This window comes from Hypanus sabinus, chromosome X2 (genome assembly GCF_030144855.1).
Source record: "Hypanus sabinus isolate sHypSab1 chromosome X2, sHypSab1.hap1, whole genome shotgun sequence".
Lineage (NCBI taxonomy): Eukaryota > Metazoa > Chordata > Chondrichthyes > Myliobatiformes > Dasyatidae > Hypanus > Hypanus sabinus.
The window spans coordinates 10,025,603-10,052,492 of NC_082739.1; the positions used below are offsets into that span (position 1 = coordinate 10,025,603).

At 40.5% G+C, this 26,890-nt stretch overlaps 1 long non-coding RNA gene across 2 annotated transcripts in view; it reads right to left on the reverse strand.

Moving 5' to 3' along the window:
- Positions 1 to 205: 205 nt before the first annotated feature.
- Positions 206 to 26,890, reverse strand: part of LOC132385140 (uncharacterized) — a 43,534-nt gene continuing 16,849 nt past the window's right edge. Inside the window, exons 1-3 of one of the 2 annotated variants that reach the window (XR_009509092.1) lie at positions 25,829 to 26,199; positions 17,215 to 17,365; positions 206 to 316 (exon numbers count right to left, since the gene is read on the reverse strand). This is a non-coding gene — a long non-coding RNA (uncharacterized LOC132385140). Of the gene's footprint in view, positions 317 to 17,214; positions 17,366 to 25,828; positions 26,200 to 26,890 lie in introns of those variants that run through there. The other variant, XR_009509093.1, reaches the window with a different exon arrangement.

A 26,890-nucleotide genomic window follows, 5' to 3' on the forward strand; every position in this document is an offset into this window, starting at 1 on the left:
ATGGCTTATCCAAACTGATTGACACAGTTGACAAGATCTTCTGCTTCTTCCTTGAATTGAGACCCATCAGCTCCCATCCACCTTAACTTCCTCTGCTTCATTGACATTCTTACATTAAACAAATTATCCTCTTACTCCATTTACTCTGTGAATGGAAGGTTCTATGAGGGTAGATAGAGGATCTGACTCCACCTACCTTTTTTGTGGGATTTATTGCAAATTTGGTTTCAGTTCTGCTCAGGTCCTCTTGGGCATCTCTTTTGTTTTCTGAAACATACAGTAAATCTGTGTAGCAGTGCCTTTCTTGATCGTGGACCTGTAAGGAAAATTAAGTTGTTAGTTTAATTTCCATTTTTTTTGTAATTTATTTTTTATTGAAGTTCATCAAACAAACATTTCCATAAGATGTATTTCAGACATTGTACATATACATCATATAATCATATATATCACAAAATCTCCACAAAGTATTTATCTGGGGTATACACTTATAGAAAAGAGTGGAAAGAAAAAAACAAGTAAAAGGAAAGAACTATGTACAAGTAGGGAGTGATCTTTTTTTTAACAACAGATTCATTGATTTGTGAGAATAAAATCAGGCCTATGAAGCATTATGTAGTTAAACCATTTTCCCAGTATGAATCAAATTGTTCCAGCTTATGGTTAACAGATGCTGTTATCTTCTCCATTTTGAAAATGTCCATTGTAATTTCCATCCATGTATTTAAAGTTGGACTTTCCTGTGATAACCATTTCCTGGTAAGAGTCTTTTTACCAGCCACTAACTTTAAATATTTATCTCTTTTCAACCATTCTTGAGGTATATATTCAAAATATATGGTCTTACTCTCTAAGGGTATTTCACATTTAAAGATGTCTTGTAGGGCATTGTGTATCCCTCTCCAATAGTTTTTGATAACAGGGCAGTCCCAAAAAATATGATAATGATTTGCATTTTGATTTCCCCAATTTCTCCAGCAAACAGGGAAGTTACCATCATAATAGGATTTCTGAGAGGATGTAATAAAATATCTTATCAAATTTTTCCATCCAAACTCCCTACATTTCTGTGAACTGGTACACTTCCATTGATATCTCCATATTGTTGTCCATTCTTCCTCAGATATAATTATTCCTCCTTCCTTCTCCCATTTTGTTTTAATGTATGAAGTCGAATGTGTTTTAAGATTTGACAACCCCTTATACATGCTTGAAATGATTCTACTACCATTATCTGAATAATATGCTTTTCTAAAGAGCTCTATCGAGCATGTATTTGCCTTGGTTACATTTTTAAGCATCTTATTAACATATTGTCACATCTGTAAGTACCAATAAAAATCTTGTTTTTCTAATAAGTGTTTCTCTTTAAGCATTTCAAAACTGAACAGTATTCCTTCTTTCATTATGTTACAAAGAACTGTTATTCCTTTAGCTGTCCAGTCCTTAAATCTAGCATCCAATTTATTTGGTGTAAAATCAGAGTCATATGCACACCATTTAAGAATTGCAATATCTCCCTCTAGATTATATTCTTTTATAATGTTTTTCCATATTTTAAGAGTCAATTTCACCCATGGGTTATCAATAGTATTTATGTACCTTTGCAGATTGTTATCAGCCAAAATTGCTTGTATGGGGATGGGAAGTACCCGCTCCTCAATGTTTTTCCATTCAGCGTCATATGATGACGCTCACCAACATATCACAGCTCTCAACTGTGCTGCAAATTAATAATCTCTAAGAGAAGGCAAGCCCCATCCCCCCTTTTCCTTCGCTAATTGCAAAGTTTTGAGACAAACTCTAGGCCTTTTACCCTGCCAAATATACCTTGATAGCATCTTGTTCCATTCATTGAATTGATTTTGATTAATCTCTATTGGTAGGGTCTGAAAGAGATATAACAGTCTGGGCAGTATATTCATTTTAATAGACTCAATCCTTGAACTGAGACTGAAAAAAAGAATCAGGCTCCATCTTGCCACATCTTCCTTAATTTTTTTATATAGAGGCTGATAATTACATTCTGATAATTTTGCCAAATCTTTTGGCATAATGATGCCCAAATATTTGAAAGACTCTGTGTGCCGTGCCTAGGGGTATCGACTTTCAATTTCTCTTGGTGGGCTATAGTAATATGAAAGTAATTGGGTTTTATCTATGTTGATCTCGTATCCTGATAATTGACCATATTGTTCAAAGGATTGCATCAATTTAGGTAAAGAGTATGTTGGTTGCCCTAGATAGATCAAAACGTCATCCGCATAACAAGTCAATTTATGCTCTGTCCCTTTAATAGTAATTCCCCTGATATCTTCATTTTGTCTGATGTATTGAGCTAATAGTTCCAGATATAGCGCGAAGAGTAGTGGTGATCATGCACAACCCTGTCTCGTGCCCCTTTCTAGGGTAAGACTATTTGATAAATATCCATTGATTTTAATCCGAGCAGTAGGATTATCATATAGTGTCTGTATAGTTTTAATAATTGTGTCTTGGAAACCAAATCTATGTAAAACTCTGTAAAGAAAATTCCAATTAACCGAATCAAATGCTTTTTCAGCGTCCACGCTTATCACAATTGCTTCGATTTTATTTTTTTGTATATGAGCCAAAATGTGAAGTGTCCTTCGTATATTGTCTTGAGTCTGGCGTTGTTGTATAAAACCTGTCTGATCAATACGTATCAGTATGGGTAGAAACTCCTCTAATCGTTTGGCCATTATGGAGGTAAATAACCTATAATCTACATTAAGAACGGATATTGGTCTAAATGACGCGCATTCCATTTTATCCTTGCCTTCGTTCGGTATAGCTGAGATTATCACTTCCTTCCAACTGGGTGGCATTTGTGCCTTTTTTAGAGCCCAGTTCAGTATGGGGAGTAAAATAGGAATTAGCTAATTTTTAAATTCTTTGTACCACTCTGCCATATACCTATCTGATCCTGGTGACTTGCTTAGTTTAAGCCTACTAATTGCAGCTTTTAATTCAACTTCAGTTATGTCAGCAGTCATTTAATTTCCATTTTACAGCTCCATTTCTCACTCCTTCTCTCCTTTCCTTTATCCTCATTTGTTTTTGGATAACTATCAAGTAATATCCATAAAAAGCCCACAGACTTCCAAAGGGTTCTATTCAATTATCTCTGGCCCTTCTGTCACCACATTCAATACTATTTCTTCTTATATGTCTTCATTTTTCTTAAAGCAAGGATTCCCCTCTACTATGGTTGACAGTGCCTTTAACTACCTTGATTCCATTTCCTGCATTTCTTCTCTCACCTCTTTCCCTTCTTCTCATAACCACAGCAAATGGCCCTTGTCTTCACTCTTCTTCTCAGGCAGTCCCTCAGGACTGGGGATGACTTGCTTTTGCTCTAATTTTTTTGGGTTCTTGGGTGGGTGATGGGAACAACAAGCTCTTCCACAGCTGAGCAAAGGGTGACTAAGAGGGCAGGCAGGTGGTAGTTTGTTAAGTAGTGTATTCCCATTGCTATTTAAACACCACTTTTCATTCTCCCAATATTCTCAGAAGGAGTTCTAAAAGGACTCCCCTATATTTGAGGCTGTGCTCTCTGGTCTTACACTGTCCCACCGTAGGAAACATCCTCTCCACATCCACTCCATCAAGGCTTTTCACCATTCAATAGGTTTCAATTAAGTCATCCGTCATTCTTCTAAATTCCAGTGATTAAAGGCCCAGAACGATCACTCTTCATATGACAAGCCGTTTAACCCTGGAATCATTTTTGTGAACCTCCTTTGAACCCTCTCCAGTTTCAGCACATCCTTTCTAAGATAAGGCACCCAAAACAGCACTGAATACTACAAGTGAGGCCTCTTTAGAGCTTTATAAAGTCTCAACATTACATCCATGCTTCTATATTCTAGTCCTCTTGAAATGAATGCTAACAATGCATTTACTTTCCTCACCACAGACTCAACCTGAAAATTAACCTTTAAGGAATCCTGCACAAGGGCTCCCAAGTCCTTTTGTGCCTCAGATTTTTGTATTTTCTCTCCATTTAGAAAATAGTCAACCAAAGTGCACGACCATACACTTCCCTACACTGTGTTTCATCTGCCACTTCTTTGCCCATTCTCCTAATCTGTCTAAGTCCTTCTGGTGCCTCCCAATTTCCTCAAAATTACGTGCCCGTCCACCTATCTTCATATCATCTGCAAACTTTGCAACAAAGCCATCAATTCCATTATCCAAATCATTGACATATAACGTAAAAAGAATCAGTTCCAACACAGTACACTACCAATCAGCCACTGCTTTATCCATACTAAAATCTTTCCTGGAATATCATGGGCTCTTAGCTTGTTCAGCAGCCTCATATATGTCAAAGGCCTTCTGAAAATCAAAATACACAACATCAACCGATTCTCCTTTGTCTATCCTGATTATTATTTCTTCAAAGAAGGAGGAAGCATTGCTGGTGATGGACCTTCACCATCTAGGAATGCTCTCTGCACATTACTAGTATCAGGGAGCAGGTACAGGAGCTTGAAGATGCACACTCAACAATTTAGCAACACCTTCTTCCCTTCAGTCATCAGATTTCTGAAAGGTGCATGAACCTACCTCATTATTCCTTTTATTTACTTTTGTAATTTAAAGATTTTTATATCTTTGCATTGTACTGCTGCCACAAAATAACAACTTTAATCATATGTTAGTGCTAATAAATCTGATTCTGATGCCAAATGTCTTTGAGGTGTCCGCTGTAGTAGATCAAGCCTCAGACGATATAGAAAGGCAGGAATCACTGTTGTCCAGTTGATCATGAGTTCAGTGCCAAGTCAGAAGTGTTAATCTTTGAAGATCCTTTTCTTCATTCAACCATGGGCTGTGCTAGTTCACTGACAGCAATGGTGAAGTTCACCATTGATGTTTGCCTTTGCCAAGAATGAGTTCCACCAGACTCCATTGTCAAAGGATCAGTCTACACCATGTCCGATACTCTCAGTGTGATGCCACCATCAAACATATTTTTCTCCTCTTCACTATCAGTGATGAACACTTATTCTCCACTATGCCCTGGTCCATTTCAATTAACTATTCACCTTCAACAAACCATGCAACACAGGAGATGCAACAACTGTCCTTTTACTCTCTTCTGTCTTGCTATTCAAGACATTGAACCTTCTTCCTAGATGAAAAAGTAATTTGTTTGTATATCATTCAATTTCATGCACTGTATTCAATGCATTCATACATCTGATCCAAAGAGTCTAGACACCTGTCATTTCAATTCACCAAATGCCTATCAATTTATAGGAAGCAACAGTAGCACAGCGATTACGACCATAGCCTGACCACTCCAAAGATCTGGGGTCATTCCTAACTTAAGTTGCTGTCTGTGTGTTCTCCCTATTTCTGTTTGGGTTTCCCTGGGTGCTTTGTTTCTTCCCACATGTTGAGTATGTGCTCGTTGGTAAATTAGATGCCTACTATAAATTGCCTGAAGTGTAGATGGATGGAAGGAAATCGGGGTCAGAAGTTGATGCAGATGCAAGAATTAAAAGGAAGTAGCAGCTTAATTTAGTGCTCTACAAACTGACATGACTTCCAAACCCAACTTGTGGCTTCCGCCATTACATTTATTCTTCACCACATTATTCTGTGCTTCTCTTCTTTCTTTGTCTCCTCGCTTTTCATGTGTTTACACAGCTAACTTTTTACAGCTCTTCCTCCACAGATGTTGCATGACCTATTTGATGCCTCCGGCAGTATTGGACTACAGCCTGCATCTAAGAAATGTCCATTTTTCATCCTTGCAAGTATATCCTCACAATACATCTGGGAACTCAGCCTAACCCATGCCCACCTAAAGTGTATGCAGCCCCTTACTGGGCCTAGATGGAAACTTGGCTCGTTGTTGGCCCCACTAACAGCCATGGGACTCAGCAGCGAGAGAAGGCCACCTTTCATAAACAATAGGCATCTAGGGTCAGTATGATTTGGAGTTCAACCAAATAGGAACATTGTGATATTCCAATTAAAGAAACCTCAGTTTGAGTGAATGCTACATAAATACTACCCATACACAATTATCAGTCGGCAAGAGATAAGAGATCATACACCACATAAAATTACAATGAAAGTATATTTACAAATTTCAGCTTTATTGAACAGTTAGTAGGAAAAATAAAGGGGAAAAATTAAAAATGGCCATTGCAGTTAAACAAGTCTAAATGTGCACATCGTTGGAGCTCACCTTGAAGTTGTCTTTTTACTCATGCTCTGGGCCCATGGTTTGCGTGAAAGCACACATCACATTCCGAACTTCGCTTGAAATCTATCTTGAACAAACGTGTGCTCTCTCAGGAGTATTGTCCTTCCTTCTCGGAGCCATTCATCTGCACAAAGCACCTTGTGCAATAGGGACACTCTTCCCCATGACATCCTGAGCCATCTTCCCTCCTGTCCTCTCTGCAGCTCCCACCAAAAAGACCATGAACCCCCCCAGTGTCCATCACCAATCTCTGTCTGCCCAACTTTCTCTAGAACCTTCTCCCAACTCCACCATCCTGATTAGCTGACACAACATTCATAAATTGAACATCATAGCCCCTTATCTTTAGCTGAAAGCCAAACATGCTACCAGCAGGACACACTGCTTCTACAGAAAGCTACTAAATGAAATACCCTACAGCGTTAGCAGTAAATATCTTAACCAGAGAATTACATGTATTAGGAATGGTAATGAACAAAGAATTTTCTAATTTCAGGTAATCCACACTGTTAGTGTTCTCCCCCCACCCACACGCTCACCTATCCATCATCTCCCTTTGTTCTCTTTTCCAGTTCTTCAGTTCCAGTTCCAGTTTCCATCTACCCATCTGGTTCCACTGATCCTCTACCAACCTTTGTTTCCCCCCTCCCACACCTGGTTCCACCTAACGCCCAGTTGTCTCTATCCCACCTCCAGCTCCACCTCCTACACTGCTCTTTACTCTAGCAATCTTCCCCCTTCCCTCTCACTCCTGATGCAGGATCTTGAGCCAAAATGTCTATTTATACTTGGTGCTTGACCTGCTGAGTTCCTCTGAAGACCTGATTTCCAGTTGCAAAGTCTGTTGGGTCCTTCCTCCTGTCCTGCCATACCAGGAGAGTGTCGCACCACCCTAGGAATGTGACTCTGCATACCCACTCCCAGCCTAGAGCTGGCAGCCTACCAGGAGAGCCTTACACCACCTAAGGAATGCAACTCTCCATACCTACTCTCAGCCCAGAGCTGGTAGCCCACCCCAACCTCCTCAACCCCCATTCTCAGTAGAAGCCTGTTTTGGCAGAAGAACATCCCTTTGGGGTAATCCACACCACACACACAGGAATGCAGCACCCTCCCCCCTCTCCAACACTTCATCCCCTGCTGGAACTTCCTGTGTGTATCCTTGCCATCAGAGCTCAACTTCCTCCTCCCTCTCAATAACTTCCACCTCCACTCCTAACCAACCCCCCCCCCCACCTGAACTATTCACAAAGAACAACTGTTTTTTGAGGCTTTCCAAGCAGATAGGCACATGGAAACAATCGTAATGCATTTGTTGTATCTGTATTCTGTAGGTGACTGAAGACTAGCAAATACCAAGTTGGTCTAATGTAATTCCCTCACTCCACATTTACTTCTATGAGATTTGAGTAATTTGATTTGTCCAACATTTGTGTTGCTCCTAATTTCAATGCAGTGAAGATTTTGATCTAATTTAATTTGCATTGAACCATCAGGTCTGATCCTTCCTGTAAGTTCTGCTTGTGACCTTCATTTATAACTCACCAGTGCCCTCAAGTGACTAATGATGGAACAACAGTTTCTTTCTCTGAAACATGAGCTCCACTCACCATTTTAAAACCAAGTGCCATGAATCTGAGTTGTGTTCAAAGTTAAAGCCTGCAAATGGTGCAGTTTAGTACAAGAAGCCAAAATGCTGGCAACAATGGCTTGTGTACTATAGAAAAAACATGCAAACATTTCTAAATTTGATGAGGTAGTGGCCATTCAATATAATCACACTAAAGCATGGGTTCCTAACTTCTTTTATACCATGGACTACTACCATTAATTGAAGGGTCTGTGAACCCCAGGCTGGGAATCCCTGCATTAAAGGCAGCAGGACATCTCTGTACAGAGATGAACAAAGATAGAGAAAAGAGGGAGAAGTAATCTAAATGACCAATTCTCATAAATTCAATGTTAATATCACTAGTATTAGTACATTCAGAGATTCCATCTTAAAATCATCTTAAACCAAGGCCTCATCCAATGTCTTAAGAGATCTCACAATATTATTCATTAAGTACAAAGAATGGTCTAACAATTCTATAACATACCATGTTTATGATGGGTTATGAAGTTGATTTGAAGTTTAAATGGGGTTGGCTTTTGTTAATTTTGGGATTAAGCTATACCTTAATCCTCTTTGTGAATGAAGACAGCAGGACAGGCAACAATAGCATCAGTCAGCATACAATGCATGTTTGATAACCCTCCTGCAGCAATGGAGTTCATATACACAATTTAGCAATTAAATGTGGCTTTGAATGGCAGTGCTGGCACTAATAGAGATGAGGTTCTGTCCTTTTAAATATCTTTTTTTGAAGCAGTAAGTTTCAGAGATGGAATGAGAAATGCTTTTAAAAGTTCCACCCGACCCTAACCTTGATAGGGCTGGCACAGAAGCGTTGTGGTTAGCACAATGCTTTACAGGACCAGCAACCCAGGTTCATTTCTCGCTGCTGCCTGTAAGGAGTTTGTACATTCTCCCCGTGACCGAACAGGTTTCCTCCAGGTGCTCCGGTTAACTCCCACAGTCCAAAGACGTACCGGTTACTAGATTAATTGGTCATTATAAATTTTCCCATGATTAGGCTAGGGTTAAATCAGTGGATTGCTGAGTGGTGCGGCTAAAGGGCTGGAAGAGCCTATCCATGTATCTCAAAAAATAAATAACAAATAAACAAATAAGGCCTCCAACTATTGCCCCTTAATAACTTAACACTACCACTGGCAAAGTCCCCTCCAAGCACCACTCCTCACACCATCTTGACTTGAAAATATGTTATCTAATTTTCTCATTTGAGCCAGAGTTTGTGGCAGGATCCTGAATATCCCTATTAGCTGGGTCCAGATGTGGTGAGCCACCTTCCTTCAGCACTATAGCTCTTCTGGTGGGAGGTACTCTCAAGTGCTGATTGTTCCATGACTTAGACCAAAGGATAATTAAGGAGCAACAGTATATATATATATATATATACATACACACACACAAGACACAAGAGACTGCAGGTGCTGGAATCAAGAACAACTAATTAGAGGCTTGAGGAACTCAGTGAATCAGGCAGCATCTGTGGAAGAAAACAGACAGTTGACATTTTGAGTCAAGACCCTTCTTCCAGACTGAAAAGTAGAGGGACAAATCCAGTATAAATTGATAAGGGTGTATAAGGGACAGGAACCGGCTGCATTGGAAGTGTTCCCATCTTCTTGCTGCCGTTGTCCTTTTAGTAGCACAGTTTGCAAGTTTGGGAGGTAACTAGGTAATTATCTGCAATGCATTTTGGAGATGGAACACCCATTGGCGGCGCCAGAGATTTTTTTTGCTCATGCTGCAGTGGGGCTGAATTATTCAGTGATGGTGCTGAGGGATGTACTGTATGGTAATCCGTATTCGTAAGGCCAGACGTGTGGCGTTCAAAAGTCAGTCTCAAGCATTATGTGCCTACTATAAATGCCTCTGTTGATTCACAAGCAACAGCAATTGATAGGTCTAATATAGAAGTGAACTGTGACCGTGTCAACAGCATCGGAGACAACCCGATGAGACAACACAAAGCATAAACAAACCAACAGAGCATCCGACCCACAGCGCACAACATGAATCACGCACCAATCCTGCAACCAGCATCAAATGCGTGCTTTTCAACTGAAAAGCATAACACTAACCCACAATGTCCACTGCTATTCGCATTACATAAACAGACAATGCCAAAAGATACACCGTTATTAAAGTCAAGTAAGGCAAACAACAGATGCAAGGCCTTACCAGGAGTTGGACAAATCGTACAGACCATGCAATACCTCAATTAATTCGGCTACTGAATTTAAAACAAATATCAACAGAATCACCGCTTGGAAGTCTAAGCAAAACCAGTAGGCTTAATAGCAGTAAATGTAATGTTGCAGGAAACATAAGGACTATGGGGTATCCACCACAAAAGAATAATTATAATCAGTATTAGTCTAGGCCCAAATTTTTAAAAAATCAACTACATTCACTATTGATGTTTTCAGAGAAGCACAATCCGTCTGTCATTGTGATTGGTGGCAAAAGCATCAATGATTTTCTGGATGTCAAGTGCCTTGGTCCTCCGGCTGTTTATGGCCAACAGGGTCAAGTTGCTATTCCTTAGGTAGTTTTTGAGGCGTTTGAGGCAAGAGAAACTCCATTCGCATGAGGCAGATGTCACAGGCAGAGTCAGTGATATGCAGATTAGTTTGTAGAAATCTATAAATGCATCGTGGTAGGGTCTCATTAGAGCTAGAAGTTCCACTGTGTCATTCACTGTCTGTCCTTCCTTTTGTTTTGTTCCCAGCAGTAGCTCTGCAGTCAGGTTCACTTCAGTCACTCCATAGTATTGGGCCATTGGCCAAAGACAGTTCTCGTCTAGGAAGAGCTTGTGTTTGGGACGCAATGCTGAGACTCCAGTCAGAACACCCCCAGTCTCAATTGAGAACCGTCTTTTCATTTCAGTCAGAAATCTGTCTATAACTGGATAGAAACAGTGCTTGCGAAGGTGATCAGAGGATGTGACAGGTGTGCGTTCGGTTTGGGCCTCAACAACAAAATCATGTAGACAGTGGGGTGGCTGGGCCTGTCTCCTTTCATGTGGTCTGCTCTGTATACGGGCCTTGACGCACAGGTCCCTAGCTCTTGCCTGAATTTCACTCCATGATTCCTCTCCCCGTTTTGCTGAGAGTGCATCGATAACAGACTGAGCCAAGTCCATAGCGGATTAAAGCTCCAAACTGGGAGATGGTAGCTGGTCTGACATGAACTTGGTGACTCGGAATAAATCCTCAGACAGAGTGAGAAGTAAAGCAAACTGCTTGTCAATCAGTCCATTTACAGCTCTGGCCTCCGTTTTCCTCCGTGCACTTGGTTGACCCAGAATATCCTGCAGTGTAGCTAGAATGGCAGGGAGTTATTTCCTTATAGCCCACAAAGCTGTATACTGCCATGTCCATCATATATCTGACAATTTCTTCAACTCCACAGGCTGTGCAGTTGATTCCAGTTCTCTCTGTTTCTTCATGAAAAGATCATGGGCAACAGAGTGGGCAAAAGAAGTTGTAAAGTAGCTGCAGAGTTTCAAAAAACTCACCCGCTTGTTGTACATTGCTCACAACATCCACTAAAACAAGGTTATGTCTGTGAGCATGGCAGTGTATATATACTGCCTGCGGGACCTCTTTCCTGTACCCCGTTATTACACCCGGACATCACTGCCACCCCGTCATAACACTGACCTATACACGTGTTATCAATAACACACTGGGCAAGTGCAAGAATTATTCAAGCACTGTTTCGTTATTCAAATACCGCACCACCACTGATATTTGTTACTTTTTACTCAAGTCTTTCCTTTCATCCACCATGATGGCAAAATGTCCAGCCTCCTTGTTTTCTGCACTTATTTGACGTCTGACCATATCTGCCATAATACCCAAAATTTCATTTTGGATATCGTGATGGGTGTTTTTTTTTGCATTTTCAGGATTGTCCTCTATTATTTTTTTAGCTACAGTCTTATCAAACTGCCCAGTTACACTGAGCAACTCAACGAAGTTTCCCCTGTTGCCAGATCCATCATCTTCCCGGTGTCCTCGCTGGGCAATGCCTTGGCACGCAGTATAGTGTAGAGACTCAACCACTGCTCTCATCTACTCACCATTTTCTTGGACAATCTTTGCATGTCCTTTATCAAGCACATTTCCCAACCTTGAACCGTCTTGTTTTCTCTATCTGAACTCGGCCCATGCCCTCACAGCAAACTCATGAGCTGCACTTACATGGTGGGTTTTGAAAGCTGTTGCAGCTTTCCGCCAGTTGTGGTAACCGGTGACAGTGAAGGTGGACTCAGAATGGAACCCACGTCCTCCACACAGGAAATACCCGCATGCGAAGCAGAACGTAGTATCTTTCGTGATCGAACATTCCAGCCAGGAGTACAGGTCAAACCAGCCACGAATAAAACTCCTTTGCTGATTGCCAAACTGTTGCAAAGGGTACTTTTTCAATGCTGGCCGACGGGGTCCTTCCTCAGGCTGCTGGCTAACATCGCTAACAGTATTCCCACTAGCACTAAGAGCAGCTTCATCCACGTTCTCTTCCGAACACCCCTCCATTTCTTGTTCCTCTACTTTGCCCTCACACTCCTTCGATGAACTGCCGTCGTCCTCATCCCCACTTGCTTCTTTCTGCATGTCACTTTCAATTCAGACAGGCTCAGGCTGAGACACCACTGATTCCTCTGGATGAGGTCGTTTTCTCACTAAAAATCGATCCATTTTACACGCCGGCCTAAATAATGCACGTGCCAGGCCCACGCTAGCTTGTAAAAGCACAATGTGTGTGTGCGGCATCCGTTAGTCTTGCGAAACCATGGACCTGCGCCTGGATCCTGCACAATGTATGTATACTATCAAGCCCTCGCGTGGGTGAGAGTGAGTGACCTGAAGTGATCTTCGATCAGCTTAACTGATCTGAGAGAGGACAGCAACGGCGAGACATTGACAAGGAACGAATGGACACAAGTGTAGAGAGAATCTGACCTTAGACCAGCACAGAGATTATAACTTTTGCTGCGTGGGTGCTAATGGTAATTGGGGGCACTGTTTCACTAGATCAACTGGAGAAACAAGCTGTATTCAAAACTATACAGAGAAAGCAGCTGCAATTTGTATGTCAAATTTCAGTTAATTTCTTGGTGGTGCTATTGTAATTTCTGCTGGTGCTATAGCACCGCCACTGGGAACACACCACAATATAGTCATAGTACAGCACTAGGAATGAATGGAAGGGGTGGAACTAAGTAATTTCTTCTTAAACTAATAAAAATTAATTTTAAAAATCAACATTGCATCTGTAACATATGTAATACAGAGAATCTTGCTGCTCATGGATGCCAGTGGCTGTGATTTTCATCTATTATCAGCAGTTTCCTGACCTGAGTCTAACAAAATGGCCTCCAGAAATTGTACATACATTTTAAATGCACAGAATGCCCTTCGTTAAAAGAATAGCTTGTAACTCTCTCTCTCTCCCTCTCTCTCTGCAAAGCAATGAGACTTTCGTGTAGCACAGTGTACAATGCTGAAATGGGTGATGTTGGAGCTGTTCTTGATCAACTGGATGCCCTGTACTGAATTCACTCAGAGGTATATGGATCTACCTTTTACTTCCATTCGGATTGCAGTATTTAAAGGACATGCAGAAAAAAAAATGATCCAACTTAAACTGCTGGATTATTACTTTTGGCTGCTGCTTAAATGCTGGTGCTAATTGGCTGTTTTTTTGAGCTGTGAGAAATTGACTTAATCTACAGGAAAAGTCTAACAACTCTTACTCTGTTGCTTTAAAATAATTTGAGATGGTGCATTTGGACAACATCTCAGATTACTTGGACACTGTTCAGAGAAAAGCATGACTTGGGATGTGAAGGTAGAACTTAACAGTACACCAAAAAAGCATGGTGAGATGCAAAAATATATAGGAGGTTTGAGTCCAAAGGAGTTTCAGGGAGCACTTTCATTATATCACTCTATACGCAAGAGCATATATGAGATGGCTTGACTTCACCAAGGAAGACAATATCAATAAATGTCTGCTGCTGCAGCCTCAAAGTAGGGCATGAATAGCACTGCAGGTACCTACCAATGTTACTTTCATTCTTAAATCTTAGAATGAGCTTCTTTCAATCTTTTCTCTGTTGGTAGTACACTACTGAATCAGGAAAGTCACTATAGCTCTATATCAACAAAGAACAGTGTAAATGAGCATATGGGTGCACATGTGTGGCAGGTTTCATGGTGAAAATATGTCAGAGATTGCATGCACATTGTGCTTTCAAGATTTATCAAATGAAGGCATTCCAATCAATCACATTGGTGGTGATGTCCAACTATCATGGTGACTTCCCTGGCAACAGTAAGAATTCCTTCATCATGAGGCTATCTCTTTGCCTCCAATGTTGCGTCCAGCCCTCCAAGTTCAAGGCTAGCTATAGAACATGAAAAGTTATCGTTTCCACATTATCTATGCCATATTAGACACAGTAGGAAGATAATGAGGGCTATGCTGCTGTAACGTATATCATTAATTATCCAGATTTATGGTTAATTGCTGCATGCTACACATTCATACCATTGTGTAGGAATATCCCTTATCACCATCTGCTACCTGAGAAACTAGGTCAGTGTAGGGGTGGGGATAGAGGAGGGAGAGAAGAATATAAGAAACTGTGAAAGCAACGCTCTAGACTACAGTCTAAAAGATTATCTTCCACTAATCTCAACCGCACCTTCCAATTATTCACCTGTAACAAAATCCTTGTCTTTCCTCCTACAATAATTCAAATGCATTCCTTCTGTTGACATTTCCTTGATTCAGTCTACTCCAAAATTGCATATTAGCAAATTCCATTTGACTAGTTTAATAAATTTTAAAACTGTAGAGTGGAGGATGAGGGGTCTCGGGCCTAAAGATTTGACTCTTCCTCTTTCCACAGATCATATCTGACCTGCAGAATATTTTCGACATTTCCCGTTTTTATTCCAGAACCATAGTTGTGGCATATTCTAACTTCACATCTTTAGCGTGTTCAAGATCCCTGAATTTACAGTGCTCCAATTTCACAGGTTTAGTACATCTGACAACTGCTGTGTTGTAGCATCAGAATCAGATTTATTTTCACTGTCGCATATGAGATGAAATTTGTTTTTTTGCAACAGCAGTACAATGCTAAAATAAAAGTTAATATAAATTACAAAATAAATAAATAAGTACCAAAAAAGAAATACTGAGGTACAGTTCATGGGTTCATGAACTGCTCAGAAATCTGATGATGGAGGGATCTATTTCATTAGGAGTTTGAACAGATTTGACATGTCACAATGCCTCTTGCAAATTTCTATAAATGCATGGTGGAGAGCATTCTCTCTGGTTGCATCACAGCATGATACAGCACCTCCAATGCACAGGAGCACAAGAGGCTGCAAAGGGTTGTGGACTCAGCCAGTTCCATCACAGGCACAACCCTCCTCTCCATTGTGGACATCTTCAAGGCGCAATGCCTCAGGAAGGGAGCATCAATCATTAAGGACACTTACTATCTGGAACATGTTTAACGTGGTCCAGAAACAGATTCAGTAAATTCCAGAAAAGTGGTTTAAATTGGATTTGCAAATTAGACATGCTTTACAGTAGTTTACAGGATTGTTTAAAAAATGTATGCTCAGCATGATCCAGAATCATAGGAATAGCTAGCTCCAAAAAGCCATGTTTATTGAATTCCCAAATCAGCTGATGTTTGGATTATTGGAGAGAATAGTTCACATAGTGGTGAGAGTGAGAGGCTATTTGACTCTCAGTGGTGATATTATGTTACTTCCAATCTGGTAAAAATTTAAGTCAATATAAACTACAGGCAGATCCTGGATTATGAACGAGTTCTGTTCCTGAGTCCGTCTTTAAGTCGGATTTGTACATAAGTTGGAACAGGTACATCTGGTATTATTTAGCATCAGTCAAACGTTTGTCTTAGTATATAGTATATATTTTACTTTTCTATGCATATAAAACACTTAAGAAATGTATGTATTTCAATAATTAAACCACTACGTTGCTTAGTAATAATTGTAGCTTTCATCAGGGCAGGGCCTTTCACATGCTCCATTATTCTCACTTTATCCTTTATCCTTTAAAATTGTTCCGATCATTGACCCACTGTAGCCTAACGCTTTTCCAATGACCGATCGCGTTTCATCTCTTTCCGATCGCTTTATTATTTCCACTTTATTTTCAATCATGATCGTTTTCCGTCAACGGAACAGAAACAGTGCGGATTCAGCAGCAGCCATGGGCGGCGGGTCCTCTGCTCCCCCAGGTCCTAAAGTCTACCTGCACTGAGACAAGTTAAATGAGACAAGTGTGGATGGTGTTGACTGGAAAAGGGGGAGGGGGGTCAGGGTGAATTTTGCTAAGAAAAATTTAAGCCAAATACGAAGTTACACACTCAACACAGTGTTAATGGCAACAACTTAAAAAGGCGGACAGCGTCGTGATCCAACTTAAAATGGTGTTCTCCTTCCTCCATTCGTAAGTATGAGTTGTTTGTAAGTTGGACATTCGTGACTTGGGGACTGCCTGTAGTCTGTTTTCTATACAGGAATTTACTATTGCTTCAGCACAGTGTTGGGTGGCACAGTAGCACAATAGTGTAACACTTTATAGCACCAGCGATTGGAAGATTGGGCTTTCAATTCCCACCACTGTAGGTGTTTGTGTGTTCTCCCTGTGACTGTGTGGGTTTCTTCTGAATGCTCCAGTTTCCTCCCACATTGCATAAAGACATATGGGCTAGGGTTGGTAAATTGTGACTTGCTATGTTGGCGCTAGAAGCATGGTAACACTTGTGGGCTTTCCCCCGCACATCATTGGGCTATGATGGTTGTTGATGCAAAACAAAGTACTTCACCGTATATGTCAATGTTTTGATGAACAGGTGACAAATAAAGCTAATCTTTATCTTTATATCAATAAATGGAAGTCAGCTTCATCCTTTTATTTATTTTTTAATGACAATGTCAGATTTTATATAAACAGTACGATTGATGGTAAATGGAGCACTGCTGGGAATCCTTTCAAGATAAAAAGTCATTTCGGAGAACTGTGACTAGGCATGACGTAGTCCTGGATCTGCCCAGAGACTGATGGGTAAGCTTCAGCTGCCCAGTGACTAATCAATGTATTGTTTGGGAGCACTCCAGAGACTATCCATTACATTATTCTTGAGCTATTGGAGAATGACCATTAGTTCCATTGTCCTGAGTTACCATTAACAATAATGTTCTGTTGTTGTCCAGACACTGACCACTAGGTATAACACTCAGAAGCTGCCCAGAGAATGACCATTACTTACATCGCCCTGGAGGTGCCCGGGAGTGACTGTCAGTTATATTGTCCTGGATCTGCCAAAAGATCCACCATCAGTTTCTTTGTATGGTTTATTTTTGCTTGCAGTAGTTTGATGCTCATATGTTAAGCAGCAAACTTTCTCAACTTGTTGAGCACTGGAAACAAAAAGACGATCAAATAAATTATACTTTAATTAAATATTCTGCTACCTTCAGTTTGTTGTTTCTCCAGGTACTTTGTAAAGGATGTTCGGTGTACACAACAATATTCCAGTCGTGATCGACTACAGATGTTTGCTGATTTCAAACTGGGATTAGCTGTCTATCAGAGAGCTGATGATGCTTTAGTCCTGGATAAACATCCCTCCCTGGTGTAAACAACAGCTGGTTAATCAAATCAGTTTCCCCTTTCTTGAGATACACTGCTTAAATCTCACCACTGCTTCGAGGGTTGATTAATTGTTCCCTTCTGTCAGCATGTGTAGTTTGTTGTACTCCACAAGCACCACTGGTTAACTCCATGAGGGATAAATCTTTCTGAACCTTACTGCTCAGCAAAACTGTCTGCAGTTCCCATTGTTAGACTGGGAAACTCATAGCAATTCCCGGAGCATGTCAACAAGCAGCTAAACATGGAAACCCAAAAGCTCCTGCTATTGATTCCCACCACCTCAATAAGGAACACTACTTCCTCACAATCTCCAGAAAAATCAATGAATTGATGAAAACCAGGAACTTACAATTATTCTCACTGCAAAATATCTTGAAAATATTGCTTTGTAGCATAATATGCTTTTATTGTTACATTAGACTATAATTACATCATTTCAAGTTGCCTGGAATAAAAACTGTGTTCTGTACTCTTCTGTGATAAATATTTTAAAGTGAATCATTTTCAAAAAAATATTTAAAATATAAGGGTCTTTGATACTTCGACTTCAATCAGAATATGTTTCCATTTTTTGCAGCATATAAAATGTTTACAATGAAACAAAAATTGTGTGAGAATTCTGCAACAAAATTGGTTGCTCATCCAAGATAATGACAGCATTGTGCTGGATGGCAGGGGTCCTTTTGAACTGATGCTTGAAAACTGTCATTTGCTATTTATCATATAATACTGGCCAACGATTTACAATTATTTGTATTCCTTAACAGTTGCATCATGTACAGTGAAATACCTTAAAGTAGCAATTCAATAGCCTGATTCTGTTTTGTTCATGTTGTGGGCCCAAAATTATGGCTAGTGCCAAAGTTGTCTCCCTAATGGAGTTAACAAGAGAGCATGTAATGGATGGTAAGCTTCCTTACTAATGGTTCTATCTGCTTGCTGCACTGCTTCTTGAAGATGTCCTCAGTGGTGGGGAGGGTTGTGCCTGTGATGGTTTGACTGAGTCTGCAAACCTCTGCAGCCTCTTGGGATCCTATGCATTGGAACCTCCATACCAGGCTGTGATACAACCAGTCAGAAAGCTCTCCACTGCACATCTGTGGAAATTTCCAAGAGGCTTTGGTGACATACCAAATTTCCTCAAACTCTTAATGAAGCAGAGCTGCTGATGTGCCTTGCTTGCATCAATGTGTTGGCCCCAGGACAGTTCCTCAGAGATGTTGAGGAAATTAAAGTTGCTCCCAACACTCTAGAATTCAGGAACAGATTATTCCCCTCGTTCATCAGATTTTTGAATAGTACTTGAACCCATAAATATTAGCTCAATTTTGCACTATATTATTATTTTGTAATTTATAGTAATTTTATGTCCTTGCTCTGTACTGCTGTGGCAAAACAATAACTTTCACATCACTTCAGTGATAAAAAGCCTGATTCTGAGCCTGATTTTCAATGCTGATATACGTACCAACCAGAAACTCACCTATTATGGATTCTTTTAAGTTAACCCCCTAATATGTTAAGCGCTGCCCCAGAAAAGACTTGTTGAGCAGAATGGATGGGTGGCTAAGAATAAGTTCTTGAGAAACAACTAAAATATAACTTGGCATGGTCGCCAGACCTTGCTATGGTTACAGCTATCAAAAACTTTGAAAGCTTCTGATTCAGGAAAAATACAGGAGCACTAACATTCCTTATATTTATTGCTATTTCCCAGCAAGTTCCAGCCCTTTGTAAATTGTCCAAAATGGGAAAATAATTTAAAATATGGCTACTGTTCATACTTAATTGGGTTTCAAAATAGAATTATCTTGAGGAGGATTTTGGATATATCAGCAACAAGTAGCTTTGGCAGCTTGAATGTTCTCCCCAAGGTTAATGGCAGCATCTAGTAAATAAAGTTTAGACTGCAACTGTTCAATGTGCAATTATTTCACAGCAGTAACAGTATGTAGCATATCTCAAAGTGATTTAAGTACGTCAAAACTCTAACTGGTGTAGTATTTAGACTCAGATCTGTGCAGTGAACAAAGATACTAGAATAGCTTTCAGAATGAGTGTTAGCATTTGGCCTGTTTTATTCATTGGTCACCATTCTGTCCTGATTCAATTCCATTTTATAGAAGTGTTTAATTCCATGCATCAGAAAACAAATGTTATTTCAAAATTAATCGTTATTAATCAAAATACCTATCCTGCTTGGTGACATGGGGTAGTAATGGGGTGTGTGGTACACGGAAGAGTAGAGAGGCAGAACAATGGTTTGATTCATTTGAACAGTGACACAGAGCAGTACAAGAGATAGCATTTGTGAAATAACAAGAAATTGTGTTCCATTATATTCTGCACCCTACTGGCTATGGAACTATGTTATTTTGCACACATCAAGTTTTGAATCCATGTGTATGAAAGGAAATTGAAATTGCCTCTTCTCCTGAAAGGACCTTAATTTACAGAAATCCCAATGTTTTTCTTAGAGCCATAAAGTCATAGAGCTGTGCAGCATGGGTCTTCAGCCCAATGCATCTATACCAAATGTCATCTATTTCTATTCTAATCCCATTTGCCTGAACTAATTCCATATCCTTTTAAGCCAGGGGTTCCAAACCGGGGGTCCATGAACACCTTGCTTAATGGTATTAGTCCATAGCATAAAAAAGTTGGGAAGCCCTGCTCTAAGCCCTTCTCATTCAAGTACATATCTAAATGCCTGTTAAATATTGTTAATGTTCCTGCCTCCTCTGGCAGCTCATTTCAGATACAACCTACTGTTTATGTGAAATATTTACCCTCATGTCCCTTTTAAACCTACTCCCTCTTAACTTAAACCTGTGCCCTTTAGTTTTATACACCTAATCATGGGGAACAGACTTTTACAATCTACCCTATACATATCCCTCAGAATTTTAAATACCTCCATCATGTCATCTCTCAGCCTTCTTCGCTCCAAACTCTTATACTCACTTCCCATCAGATGAAGGTAAGAGTGATTCCTCACTACCCTCTATTCCTTTTTTCAGGTAACTATGTACGTTTGTACTTGTATTCCTATTGCAAATAAGAGAAAATCTGCAGATGCTGAAGGGTTTTGGCCCAAAACATTGACTGTACTCTTTTTCATAGATGCTGCCTGGCCTGCTGAGTTCCTTAGCATTTTGTGTGTGTGTTGGTTGTATCCCAAAGCTTCTCTTAGATCAACAATGATCATCAGAGCCCTGACTTTTATCGTGTATGTCCTGACCTGATTTAATGCTCTAAAATGCATCATTTTTCTCTTGCCCAAGTTAAATCCCATCTGCCATTCCCTTGCCACTATAGTTTAATTTTGGTGTCATCTGGAAACTCACTGGTCATGCCTCCTACATTCTTATCCAAATCGTTAATATTTGTGACCAACAACAAAGGACCAAACACCAATTCCTCTGCACACCAGTGGACACATATCTCCAAACTGAAAGACAACCCTCCATTACCACCTTCTGCCTCCTATCATCTCCTTAGTTTTGCTAGTTCACCCTGGATCTCATGTGTTTTAATCTTCCAGAACACCCTGATATGTTGGATCTTGCCAAAGATCATGAAGACAATGTCTACTACCCTGCCCTTGTCAATTGTCTGTTTCACCCTTCAAAGAAAAAGAAAATCAAATTTGTGAGACATAATTTTTCACGCTTAAGGCCACAATGACTACCACTGATCAGTCCTTGCCTTTCCAAGTGTAAATAAATCATGTCCCTGAGAATCCTTTTCAATAACTTTCCCATCACTGATGTAAGGCCTGCAGTTCCCTCGCTTACCCCAGCTGCCCTTCTTAATTAAAAGCCAAACATTACCTTTCTTCCAGTCTTTTGGTACCTAATCTATGACTAACAGAGGTATAAACATTTCTGCCAAGGCCCAAGTGATCGCTTCTTTTGATTCCCATAACACCTTAGACATAGGATATAGTTGGTCAAGCCTTAGGGATGTATAGACCTTTATACATTTCAAGATCTCCAATGCCACAGTTTTTGCAACATTAATATGCTCCAGGGTATCACCATTCCCTTTCATGAACTCACTAGTTTCCATGTACTTCAGCACAGAAAATACAGATGACAACTGTTTATTTAAGACCTTGACCTGTTCCTGTGGTTTGACACGTAGATCACCACACTGATTCTTAAGGGGTTCCTAGCCACCATTTGCTCTGAACATACTTTATATACTTTATACTTTATTGTCACCAAACAATTGATACTAGAGCGTACAATCATCACGGTGATATTTGTTTCTGTGTTTTGCACTCCCTGAAGTACAAATCGAAGAAAATATAATAAAAATTTAAATTATAAATCATAATTAGAAAAATAGAAAAGGGAAAGTAAGGTAGTGCCATTCAGGTCCAGATATTTGGAAGGTACGGCCCAGATCTGGGTCAGGATCTGTTCAGCAGTCTTATCACAGTTGGAAAGAAGCTGTTCCCAAATCTGGCCGTACAAATTGTCATGCTCCTGGACCTTCTCCTGGAGGGAAGTGAGACAAAAAGTGTGTTGGCTGGGCGGGTCTTGTCCTTGATTATCCTGGCAGCACTGCTCTGACAGCGTGTGGTGTAAAGTGAATCCTAAGATGGAAGATTGGTTTGTGTGATGTGCTGGGCTATGTTCACAATCTTCTGCAGCTTCTTCTGGTCTTGGACAGGACAACTTCCATACCAGGTTGTGATGCACCCTAGAAGAATGCTTTCTACAGTGCATCTATAAAAATTAGTGAGAATTTTAGGGGACAGGTCAAATTTCTTCAGCTTTCTCAGGAAGTAAAGGCGCTGGTGTGCTTTCTTGGCAGTGGACTCTGCTTGGTTAGACCAAGTCAGATCATTTGTGATATTCACCCTGAGGAACTTAAAGCTTTTGACTTGTTCCACCTGCGCACCACCAATGTAGATGGGGTTGTGCGTCCGCTACTCCTTCTGAAGTCAACAACCAATTCCTTCATCTTGCTGACAATGAGGGATAGGTTATTGTCTTCGCACCATGCCACCAGGTTCTTAATTTCCTCTCTGTACTTAGACTCATCATTACTTATAGAATCTTTCAGGATTCTCCATTATTTTGTCTGCCAACTTCTTAAAAATGCAAAGAATAGTGGACCACTGGGCCAGCAGAACAACATCCCACAATTGTACATCCTACATTTATTGAATGGTAACTCTGATGAAGCTGATCCTTTGAACCAATAACCACCAATAGTTTTCAACACTGACCGCTGGTATCTCCAGATATTTCACATCAATAATCATTAATCATGGATTTGAGATCATTGTTAGCATTAATATCAGCAGCCTAGAATATTCATTAATCCTTGGTACTGCATCATCTCCAATTACTCAGATTTCATTAGTGGAATCTACAATCCTAGGACCAAATTTTTGGTTTATATGCTCTCTTCCCTCTATTTTCTGTAGCTTTCACCAGTTCTTCAACCTTCCAAAACCTCCTCTTCCTTTAAATGTCATCTGTGTTCTCCTCCACATTTCATGACTCTACCTCTAGCAGAAACCAAAACCATAAACTGAGGTTCCCTCCCTATGCCTCTCCCCATGGCTTGGCCATGGAAGACATAACCTGAGTGGAAGTCTGTGACCATTAGTGTTCTGTAAGGATCAGTGCTTTGACTTCTGTTGTTTGGGTATAAATATAAATTAAATGTACAAGAAAGTAGTTGGACTGATTAGTAAGTTTTCAGATGACAAAAGAATTGCTGGAGTTGTGAATATTGAGGAAGGTGGCAAAGGATTCAGCAGGATGTACAGTAGGCCAGTTTGAAACATGGGCTAAAAAAGATAGATGCAGTTTAAGCTGGACAAATGTGAGGAGTTGCATTTTGGAAGTCAAACACAAGAGGAAAGAATTCAGCAAGGGTTCCCAGCCAGGGGTCCATGGACCCCTTGTTTAATGGTATTGGTTCATGCATAAAAAAGGTTGGGAACCCCCATATACAGTAAATTGTAGAATCCTCAGGAACACTGATGTACAGAAGGATCTTCAGGTGCAAGTCCATAGATCCCTGAAAGTGTCACCACAAGTTGATAGGGTGGTAAAGAAAGTCTATCATACTTGGCTTAATCAGTCAGCATGTTAAATAAAAAGGTTGTTGAGTCATGCTGCAACTGTATAACCCTTTAGAATAATATATGTGGATCAGATTGCTGTATTAGAGAAAGGATGTGGAGTCTTTAGGGATGGACCAGAAGAAGTTCATCAGTACGTTGCCTGGATTAGAGGAGTATTAGCTATAAAGACAGGATGGACGAATTTGGATTGTTTCCTCTGGAGCATCAAAGGCAAGGATAAGTGTCAGGAGTGAGATCAGTGGGCAGGAACAAAAGGACAAGGGAGTCACATAGGGAGTTATCTCTGTGGAAAGCAGAAAAGATGTGCTTGGTGGTGGATTCATCCCTCCCCACTGATCTCCCTCCTAGCACTTATCCATGCAAGCAGAACAGGTGCAACACCTGCCCTTACATCTCCTCCCTCACTACCATTCAGGATCTCAAACAGTCCTCCCTGGTGAGGCGACATTTCACCTGTAAATCTGTTGGGATCATATACATTGTCCGGGGTGGCCTCCTGTGTATTGGTGAGACCCGACGTAGATTGGGAGACTGCTTCACCGAGCACATATGCAGAAAAAGTGGGATCTCTCAGTGGCCACCCATTTTAATTCCACTTCCCATTCATATTCTGATATGTCTATCCATGGCCTCCTCTACTGTCATGATGAGGCCACACTTAGGTTGGAGGAACAACCCCATATATTATGTCTGGGTAGTCTCCACCCTGATGGTATGAACATTGACTTCCTGAGCTTTCAGTAATGCCCCTCCCCTCACCATTCCCTTTTCCCTCTCTCACCTCATCTCCTTGCCTACCCATCACCTCCCTCGGGTGCTCCTCCCCCTTTTCTTTATCCCATGGCCTTCTGTCCTCTTCTATCAGGCTCCCCTTTCTCTAGCCCTGTACCTCTTTCACCAATCAATTTCCCGGCTCTTTACCTCACCACTACCCCTCCCAGTTTCACCTATCACCTTGTGTTTCTCTCTCCCCTCCCATCACCTTTTAACTCAATTTCTCATCTTTTTTCTCCAGTCCTGATGAAGGGTCTTGGCCCGAAACACTGACTGTACTCTTTACCATAGATGCTGTCTGACCTGCTGAGTTCCTCCAGTATTTTGTGTGTGTTGCTTGGATTTCCAGCATCTGCAGATTCTCTCTTGATTATGGGGATATATGCAACTGGGTAGGGCAGGGTGAAATCATATTTGACCCTGAGTTTATAACGTAAGAATAGAGCACAGCAACAATGAAGTCATGATGAAACATCATAAAGTATTAGTCACAACTGGAGTACTGTTTGAAGTCTTGGGTGCTACCCTTTAGGAAAGTTATAATAGTTTTAGAGACCATTCATAGAAAAACATTACTTAAATGATACGTGGGATAAGCAGGATCTTTAGTTATGTTTGATAGATTGCAGAATACAGAGGTGTTGGGAAAATTGTAAGTGGGTCTCACAGCGATATAAAAAATGAAAAAATATGGGCAGGAAGGTAGAATGAAGCTGTTTCTATTGTCAGAAGAGTCAAGAAAAGTGGTGGGAATGGGGAAGAATGAAGGTGATAGGAAAAATAATCACTTTTTCTTTATAAAGTGAGTAGTTAGGATCTGGGCTGATGAAGACAGAGGTTTAAAAATGAGTGGGATAAGTACTTGTAATGAAAAAATCAGAATAGGCGATGAGGAGAGACTGGAGGTCAGGGACTAGCTAGATTGCTTTTACAGAGAGCCAGTATGGACCAAATGGCTACCATCCGCACTGTAACTATTTGTGATTTTGTGGACGTAAAGCTAAAAACAAAGGCGCATATAATGCAAGTAACTAGCACAGTTTCTGAGAATTAGGAGGGATACATATGTAACCCTTAGGTTCTGTTGGCTACGTAAGTCGAGGGAAGACAATCTCAGGCCCCACCAAACATATGAGATTGAGGTGCAAAACCTCCTGTTTGTGTGGATGCTGTGTGATGTGTTACCCTGTTACAAATCAGAACCATGAAATAACAGACAGAACACCATATGTAATTAAACAACTTAGCTTCATAATTCTTAATTTGACTAAAGGTTAGTAAAGTAAAAAGGAAAAGGGCCCATTTTACTGAAACTGTCTAATGTGCACAAGTTGGAGCTCACAGTTTCTCTTCCGTTGGTCCTCCATCGATTTCCCTGGGATTCGTCGACTCCTGGCACCACTCCAAATCCACTCCTTTCTATGACCTCTCCTTTTTGCCATCTTCTCTCTCTTCATTTCCCGCTGAACAAAAGACCCAGATGACCTTGGTCTCAGGCACACAACAAGAAAAAAACACTCCCTTTATTGGGTGGCGCATATTCCACCTAACATTCCGTTATCTCTAGCCATAACCCCAACACTGCTGCTACAGAAAAACCTTTACATTAGCAGTGACACCTTTCCCAGGGTGTTACACATAGAACATAATGTGAAAAGCAGATGCTAACAGCAGCAGAAAGGGAATATTAAAATAAACCTGGAAGGTCCAGTAAAGTCAAATGAAAACGAAATATAACTGTATCAGGAAGAAGAGTGGTCAGAAGCAATAGAAACACTAATAGTGATAAGATAGTAACAATAGGAAGTATCAACTGTTAAATAATGTTATAATACTGTATAAAAGTCTTAGTCACATATATACTATATAGCTAGGTTGCCTAAGACTTTTGCACAGCATTGTAGTAATTTTATATATTGCACTGTATTGCTATTGCATAAAAAACAAATTTCATTACATATGTGAGTATGTAAATCCGATTTTGATATCTATTGTGAACTGAGAGTAGGAAGGGGGCAGGGAGAGAGGAATATGGCTGAGAAGGGAAGAGGGGAGGGAGTGGGAAGCATCAGAGACACATTCTGTAATGATCAGTAAACCAGTTGCTTGGAATCAAATGACCGTGTCTGGTGTCTCAGGGCTGGGTCTACTCCCATGCCACCTCCCGACCCTGCCACTCCTTCTCTGCCACCTGTCTCACACCCCTCCCACGGCATTCCACCCTCACCATTCCCAACATCCTTTGCTCTCTCCAGATTTACAAACCTGTTCTCTGCTCCACATTGATAAATAGAGTACTGTGTGAAAATCTTGGGCATTCTAGCTATATATATATGTGTGTCTAAGACTTTTACACAATATGGTATATCAGCATTTACATCTGTGAAAGAAAATAGAATACTGA